The sequence below is a fragment of the Mustela nigripes genome, chromosome 1 (assembly GCF_022355385.1).
Source record: "Mustela nigripes isolate SB6536 chromosome 1, MUSNIG.SB6536, whole genome shotgun sequence".
NCBI lineage: Eukaryota > Metazoa > Chordata > Mammalia > Carnivora > Mustelidae > Mustela > Mustela nigripes.
The window spans coordinates 234,497,119-234,504,469 of record NC_081557.1 but is presented as its reverse complement, the minus strand read 5'-3'; positions in this window follow the sequence as shown (position 1 = coordinate 234,504,469).

Below are 7,351 nucleotides of genomic sequence, written 5' to 3'. Positions count from 1 at the left end.
TTTTCAGTTAAAAAAGGTAAAAATAATATGGATTTGCAGGGCGTGCAGGTGCGTGGATCCAATGGCGAACTCTCACGGGAACCCAAAGCAGCCTTTACTACAAGTGAACTCCAGGAATCCTTCAGCAGGATTCACTTTGTCTTCCCTTTTAAGGAGACTTTCTACCATGGAAAACGTAAGCCCCTGCCAAGAATGGTAAGCACAGATCTCCAGATTCTTTGTTTTTAAACCTACGAGTCCCAAGTGCCCTTCCAGATTTTCTACAGTTCTCAAAGGAGGATATCATCATCAGTAATACTTCTTCCACTTTTGAAAATTAAAATTACTGAGTGGCAGAATGTAGCGAAAAAAGTGGGGCTTTGGAATACGTGTGGATTGATATATATATATATATATATATATATATATATATATATATATAACAAGGGTTGGATTTTTAGGGACTTATAATCCTGCATGTTTAGTTTTTCCTTAATTCTTTCACACAATATTATTCATTGAGCCCTTCCCAAGATCACTAGTGAATTTCAACTAATTCTCTTGGAAGCACTTTTGAGATCCTCTACTTTTTCTATAAATAATTGTAAACCCTTGCCTTTTTCAAATCTTCCCCATAAATAATTGATCAATGAATAAAAAAGTGACATTCAGGGAAAAAAAAAAAAAGACAAATAACCAAACACTTCGGGATGAGCAGGCAACAGCCCATCTCAGGACTCCCACCACCCTATGTGGCATCTTCTGTTTGAATCAGAAAGAGGCACATGTTTTGTGTGACCCCCAACCCTGAGGCGCTGTGAGAAGTGAGCTAAAGGTCCCTTTGGGCAAAGAAACAACATTCCTTCCTTTGTGCAGGGCCTCCATTCACCCCTTCCAGGCCTGATGGGGCACTGAGCAAAAAGCATCACACTATGAGGCTACTTCTGCCTGGATGCCAAAATTCAGGAGACCCAATTAAAGCAGAACTTAGAAAGAGACTTGTAACTTTAAACAAATTTTTAGAAGAAGCAAACAAGGGAGATTGAAAACAAATGAGTTAGGCACTTTTCTAAAGCAGTTAAAGAATAGCAACAATGTAAACCAAGCACGAAGGGCGGAAATAATAAAGATAAAGGGATGGTGGAATCAGATACTAACAAAACGAACACAACGAAGTCCAGAAGATTCATTATCAAAATATATTTATTTTTTAAAAAGGTTTTATGTATTTATTTGAGAGAGAGAGAGAAAGAGAGAACAAGTGGGTTGAGGGGCAGAGGAAGAAGCAGACTCCCCACTGAGCAGGCAGCCTGATGTGGGGCTGGATCGCAAGACCTGAGCCAAAGGCAGATGCTTAACTGACTGAGCCACCCAGGTGCCCCTATCAAAATATATTCAGCAGTTTGAAAAAACTGGGATGATAGACTTCTGGTAAGACTGATCAAGAAAAGGAAAGAGAAGACAGAAATATGTAAAAGGTAGAATAAAAAGGAAAATAGCTGTAGACACAGAGATTAAAGGAATTTTGAAATGCTGTTATGACTAACTGTTTTCAAATAAATTTTGACTTAGAAAAACCAGATACATATCTGGAAAAATGTGAAAGGTAAAAATTGGTGGAAGAAAGAATAGAAAATTTAAATAGAGTAATGATTATTTTAAAACCTGCTTATTTATTAGTTATTAAAAACAAAGACCTACCTGTCCAGAATTTGACCCAAGCAGTTATTCGTAGGAATTTTACCAAGCTTTCAAGAATTTCTTTTATTAGTTATTCCAAAAAATTGAAAAAGGAGGAAAGGGTATTCAGCTCCACTGAGAGATGGAATATACAAACAAATAATGGCCAGATCATTGGTAAAAATAGTACTCTGGCCCATATATGCAATGAGCAGCCCAGGAAACGAATCCATTACTTATCAAAACCAGGCAAGGAAGCCAGCTTACGACTAGCTGCAAGTCAGATTTGTAGGAAGTCAGACTACTATCGCTAGTAAACAGTCCAGGAAACCAAACAATAACTCCCATAACCATTGGCCCCAAATAGCTAGGACTTGATTAATAATTGACAGCTGCCCCTATTTTTTTGCCCCCACGTTCAACTTAAAGCCAACCAGAGAAAGACAAATGTGTAGCCCTAACCAATCACACAGAATATCCTGCTTATACCTGGCCATCCCACAGGTTTCCTATGTCAACAGCCTCCAATCAAGGCATACGTGAAGCCATTCTTTTTTAAATCCACCATAAAACTTTCCCACTTTTCTGCCTGCCTTTGTGTCTCTGTCAAAATCCAAGTGATGGTGGCTCATGCTCTTGCTATATTAAGCTCTAAATAGTAGCCTTTGCTTGTTCCAATCCAGTTAGTCTTCATTTATTTCCACATGGTTTAGGAAGCTAGCGCAACTATGATCAGGCAACTGTAAGCTCATTTCATTTATTGTCGCAGATACAAAATCCTAAATAAAACATGAGCTACCCAAATTCTACATTTTATTAAAGTATGCGTATTTATATATCCCATGTACAAGCAGGCTTTATACAAGAAATGCAAGATTGGTTTCACAATCTATTGCTGTAACTTGCCATTTAATGATCTAAGGAGAAAAACCACGAGAGTATAAATAGATGAAGAAAGAACACTTGTTAAACTTTTGCCCAGATTAAAAAAAAAAAATCCTGTAACAGAAATCATGCTTATTGGAGACATTTTTGGATGCATTTCCATAAAAAGCACACTAAGACAAGGAGGTTACTCGCACTTAACACAATGTTGCAGAAATAATCCAACGCCATAAGACAGGAGGAAAGCCTAAGAGGTATGAGGATTGAAGGGGAAAAGTAGATAGTTACTACTGTGGGTATTTTAATTATCCTCATTTAAAAAAATGAGTCAATAGGATCAGCAGGCTAAGTAATAGAGCTAATAAGATAGTCGAGCCTGTTTGCCAGACACAAGATCATCTTATAAAACCAATAGTGTTCCTTTATAACAGAACCTAGAAAATAGGACAGAAATAAAGAAGAATGAGTGGGCTCACTCCAAACATCTGTGGTACCTTCATACAAACGAAGACCACATCATACATTTAATATCAAAAATTAAAAAGTCGAAGCTATTTAAATTAAGCTATAATATGGGAGTGCATTTAACAATATCCATCAGCAAGCCACCGTTTGCTTGTCTTACCACACCACCACGTGAAAGAGGAGCCACTTCTTTTTGCCACCAGGTGAGTTGGCCAGACCAGGATCCCTGGAATGACACTCCAAGACAGAGATTTGCTTGCAGGTGGATTAATGAGGAATCCTATGATATAGAGTCTGTCTTGCATGTGACTGGGGGAACCAGGATGGGGCAGCGGGAGAGGCTGAGACATGTTATTTTATTTTTGGAAAAGTTCATGAAATAGTATTAAATGTCTTTATAAAAATAAGACCATTACAATTCCAGTATTTCATACCCATCTAGTGGCCCGTGTAAAAATTTAATATCGCGTTTCACGCATGTTTTGTCTAACCTGACACTGGTTTGCTTTATCTTTCATTTTCAGCCGTTTGATTATGATGGGTCTTGGGGACCGGGAATTTCTTTAGGTTTATCCCAAGACCTTGTTTTGGAATTGAGTCAGCTACTTGAATCTGATGGTTTTTTGCTGTGGTGGTTTATTGTTTATTTGCTTTGTCTTTCAACAAACTGGGAAGAGGGAAGGGTTCAGACTGTATTTTCTCAAATATTTCTTCAGCCCTGACTTTCTTCTCTCCAGCAGCACTCCAGGGATATGAATGTTAAATCTTTCATAATTCTCACAGGTCCCAGAGGCTGTGTTCTTTTTTTTTCAATTTATTTTTTCTATGTTGTTTGGATAATTTGTATTGATAGATCTTGAAGTCTACTGACTCTCTCTTCTGTGTTCTCTGCTATTGAGCTCATCCAGTAAAAGTAATTTTTTTTTAGTTGCCACTCCCAGTGTGGAGCCCAATGCAGAGCTTGAACTCATGACCCTAAGATCAACACCCGAGCTGAGATCAAGAGTCAGACATTTGACTGAGCCACCCAGGTGCCCCACCCAGTGAATAGTTAAATTTTTATTTTCTTGTATTTTTCATTTTTAATGAAATGAATTTTTCATTTTAAATAAATAAAGATTTTATTTATTTATTTATTTATTTATTTGACAGACAGAGATCACAAGTAGGCATAGAGGCAGGCAGACAGAGGAGAAGGCAGACTCCCTGCTGAGCAGAGAGCCCAATGAGGGGCTCGATCCCAGGACCCTGAGATCATGACCTGAACCGAAGGCAGAAGCTTTAACCCACTGAGCCACCCAGGCACCCTATTTTTCATTTTTAAATTTTCATTTGATTCTCTTTTTTTAATACTGTCTGTATCTTTGCTGAGATTTTTTCTAGTTTTCCATTTGTTTTGAGACTATTCATAATTGCTTTTGGAGAACTTTCATGATCGTTCCTTTAAAATCTTTGTCAGATAATCCCAACACTCTTTGGGTTTAAATACCAGTTGATTTTTTTTTCCCCTCTCATGCAAGATGAGATTTTTCCTGATTCTTGCCATGCCAAGTAATTTCGGATTGTATTTTAGAAATTCTGTGTGTTATGTTTTGAGACTCTGGTTTCTCTTTAAGTCTTCTATTTTAGCAGGCAGTCAACACTTCTAGATTTAGGACACACATCCTGGCCCACTTTTGTGGGCTGTGGTTTAAATGTTAATTTAACTTTTGGACCTTTGCAATGCTCTTCTTTCTGGTTCTGTCCCACTGTGACCTGGTGAGAGGCCAGTCTGCCTTGGTAGTTAATGCTCAAGGCTTTTGCTGTGTTGAGTATGGTCAGTGAAATGCTGGTCTCACTCAGAGATGAGTCTTTTTTACCTGCTCCCTTCTCTCCATAATGGGCTCCCAACTCTCTCCTTGGAAAGGGGAGGAGTTGCTACTTCTTTGCTGCTTAGTGCTGGGTGAGCACTAGGAGCAGGGCTCCTCCCCACTGTCTCCACTGCTACTACATCAGTACCTGGGGAAAGGGGAGCCTAGTAAAGGATGGCGATTGGGCTCTGTCCCGTAGACTCCACAGCATGGTGGCAGTGGGGGAGTGTTTCATCTTTTATGGTATATGCTTCCACTCAGATAGTCATGGTCATAAAGGCTCCATCCTCTTCCTGGTTCTTTGTTGAAAGAGAGTGGGTTTTCCTTGGGTCTTTTTGTTGTTGTTGTTTCCTGTCTCTTCCTGGTAGTGGTTCCAGGTTGTATGGTGTTCTAGCTCCCAGACCAGTCTCTGTGGCAGGTAAACAAACAGAAAACTCCTCTGAGGAATTTGCTGCTGGGTTGTCCCTCAAGTCCTAACTTCTCTAGCTAGTCTTCCATCTTCTCTTCACCCTTCAAAGTCTACCAAGAGTTGCTTCGTAATAGTCCTGTTTTAGGGTATTCTGCTGTAATTAGTGGGAGGAATAGAGGGGAAGGCACTCATTCATACCTTAACTGGAATGAGAGACCTTTTTCTTAGGGGTTTCATTAGTTCTATTATGTCTTTAAATGTACTTATTTTATAGTTTGTTCCTGACAATTCCACCACGTGAATCCCTTGTGTTGTGCCATTTGCAGGGACAGCTAACTCCTGCATCCAGGATAGGTTTCCTCATGTGTTTTGTTAGTTTGGTTTTGTAAATCCAAGTAAGTCTTTCTCTGCATCATGGGTTAAGAATATGTTCTTCCAGAAGTGTTTGGTATTTGTTCATATCCAGGGATTTAGATAGGAAGTCTCAGTTTCAGCTTACTATAATCAAAATCATGTGGTATTGGTAAAAGGAAGGACACACAGAAATAGTGAAACACCAAGTTCTGAAACTGACCTATATGTATACGGTTAGACGATTTTTGGGACAAAACTACACAGTCAATTTGAAGAAGAGTAGTCTTCTCAAGAGTGGTATTGGATGGGGAACCTGGGTAATCTCAGTCTGCTAAGTGTCTGACTCTTGACTTGGTTTAGGCTCAAGTCATGATCTTGGGGTCTTGAGATCAAGCCCTGAGATGGCCTCCTTGATCAGTGGGGAGTCTGGTTGAGATCCTCTCTCTTTCCTTCTCTCTCTGCCCCTCCCTCTGCTCATGCAGGCTCGCTCTCTCTCTCTCACTCCCTCTCAAATAAGTAAGTAAATAAGTAAGTAAATAAATAAATAAATCTATCTTTAAAAATAAAGTGGTGCTGGAGGGGAGCCTGGGTAGCTCAGTCGGTTAAGCATCTGACTCTTGATTTTGGCTCAGGTTATGATCTCAGGGTTGTGAGATTGAGCCCCGTGTCAGGTTCCATGCTGGATGTAGAGCATGCCTAAGAGTCTCTCTCACTCTCCCTCTGCCCTTCTACCACCTCCCCCTTCTCAAAAAAAAAAAAAAAAAAAAGTGGTGCTGAAACATTGGACATTCATATTTAAAATACTGGACCTGGACTCATACCTCATATATTATATGCAAAAATTAACCCCCAGTGGGTCAAATGTAAAACCTAAAGCAACAAAATAAAAATAAATTTTTTTGTGTGACTGGGATAGGCAAAAGTTTCTTAGTTAGGACATAAAATTTATGATCCATAAAAGAAAAAAATTGATAAATTCATCAAAATTAAGAACATTTGCTTTTCAAAGACAAACTATTGAGAAAATGAAAAGACAAGTCACAGAGTGGGAGAAAATACTAGCAAAATAACACTTAAATAGAGACTTCTCAAAATGCAGCCATAAGGAAAAAACAACCTAATGAAAAATGAGGAAGGGGTTTTGGGATTGAGTCCCACATCAGGCTCTTTGCTCATCGGGGAGACTGCTTTTCTCTCTGTGGGCTGTTCCCCCTTCTTTTGCTCTCTCTATAAATCTCTGACAATTAAATAAATCAAATCTTTTAAAAAAATGAGTAAAAGACTTGAATAGACTCTCCATCAGGTAAGATATACAGTTGTCAAATAAACAAGCCCATGAGAAGATGCTTATCATAAGTCACGAGGTAAATACAAATTAAAAGAACAATGAGATACGTTCCACCATTAGGATGGATAAAACAAAACAAAACACTTGACCATATCAAGTGCTGGAAAGGTTGTGGAGTACATGTTGCTGGCTGAAATGCAAAGTAGTACAGTGACTCTGGAAAAGAGCTGAATAGTTTGTTAGAGAACTAAACATCACTGGGGTGCCCAGGTGGCTCAGTCGGTTAAGCATCGGACTCTTGATTTCGGCTCAGGTTGTGATCTCAGGGACTTGAGATTGAGCCCTGAGTTGGGCTCTGCGCTCAGTGGGGAGTCTTCTTCTCTCCCTCTCTCTCTCCTTTCTGTTCCTTCTGTTGCTTGTGCTCTCTAAAAGAAATAAATC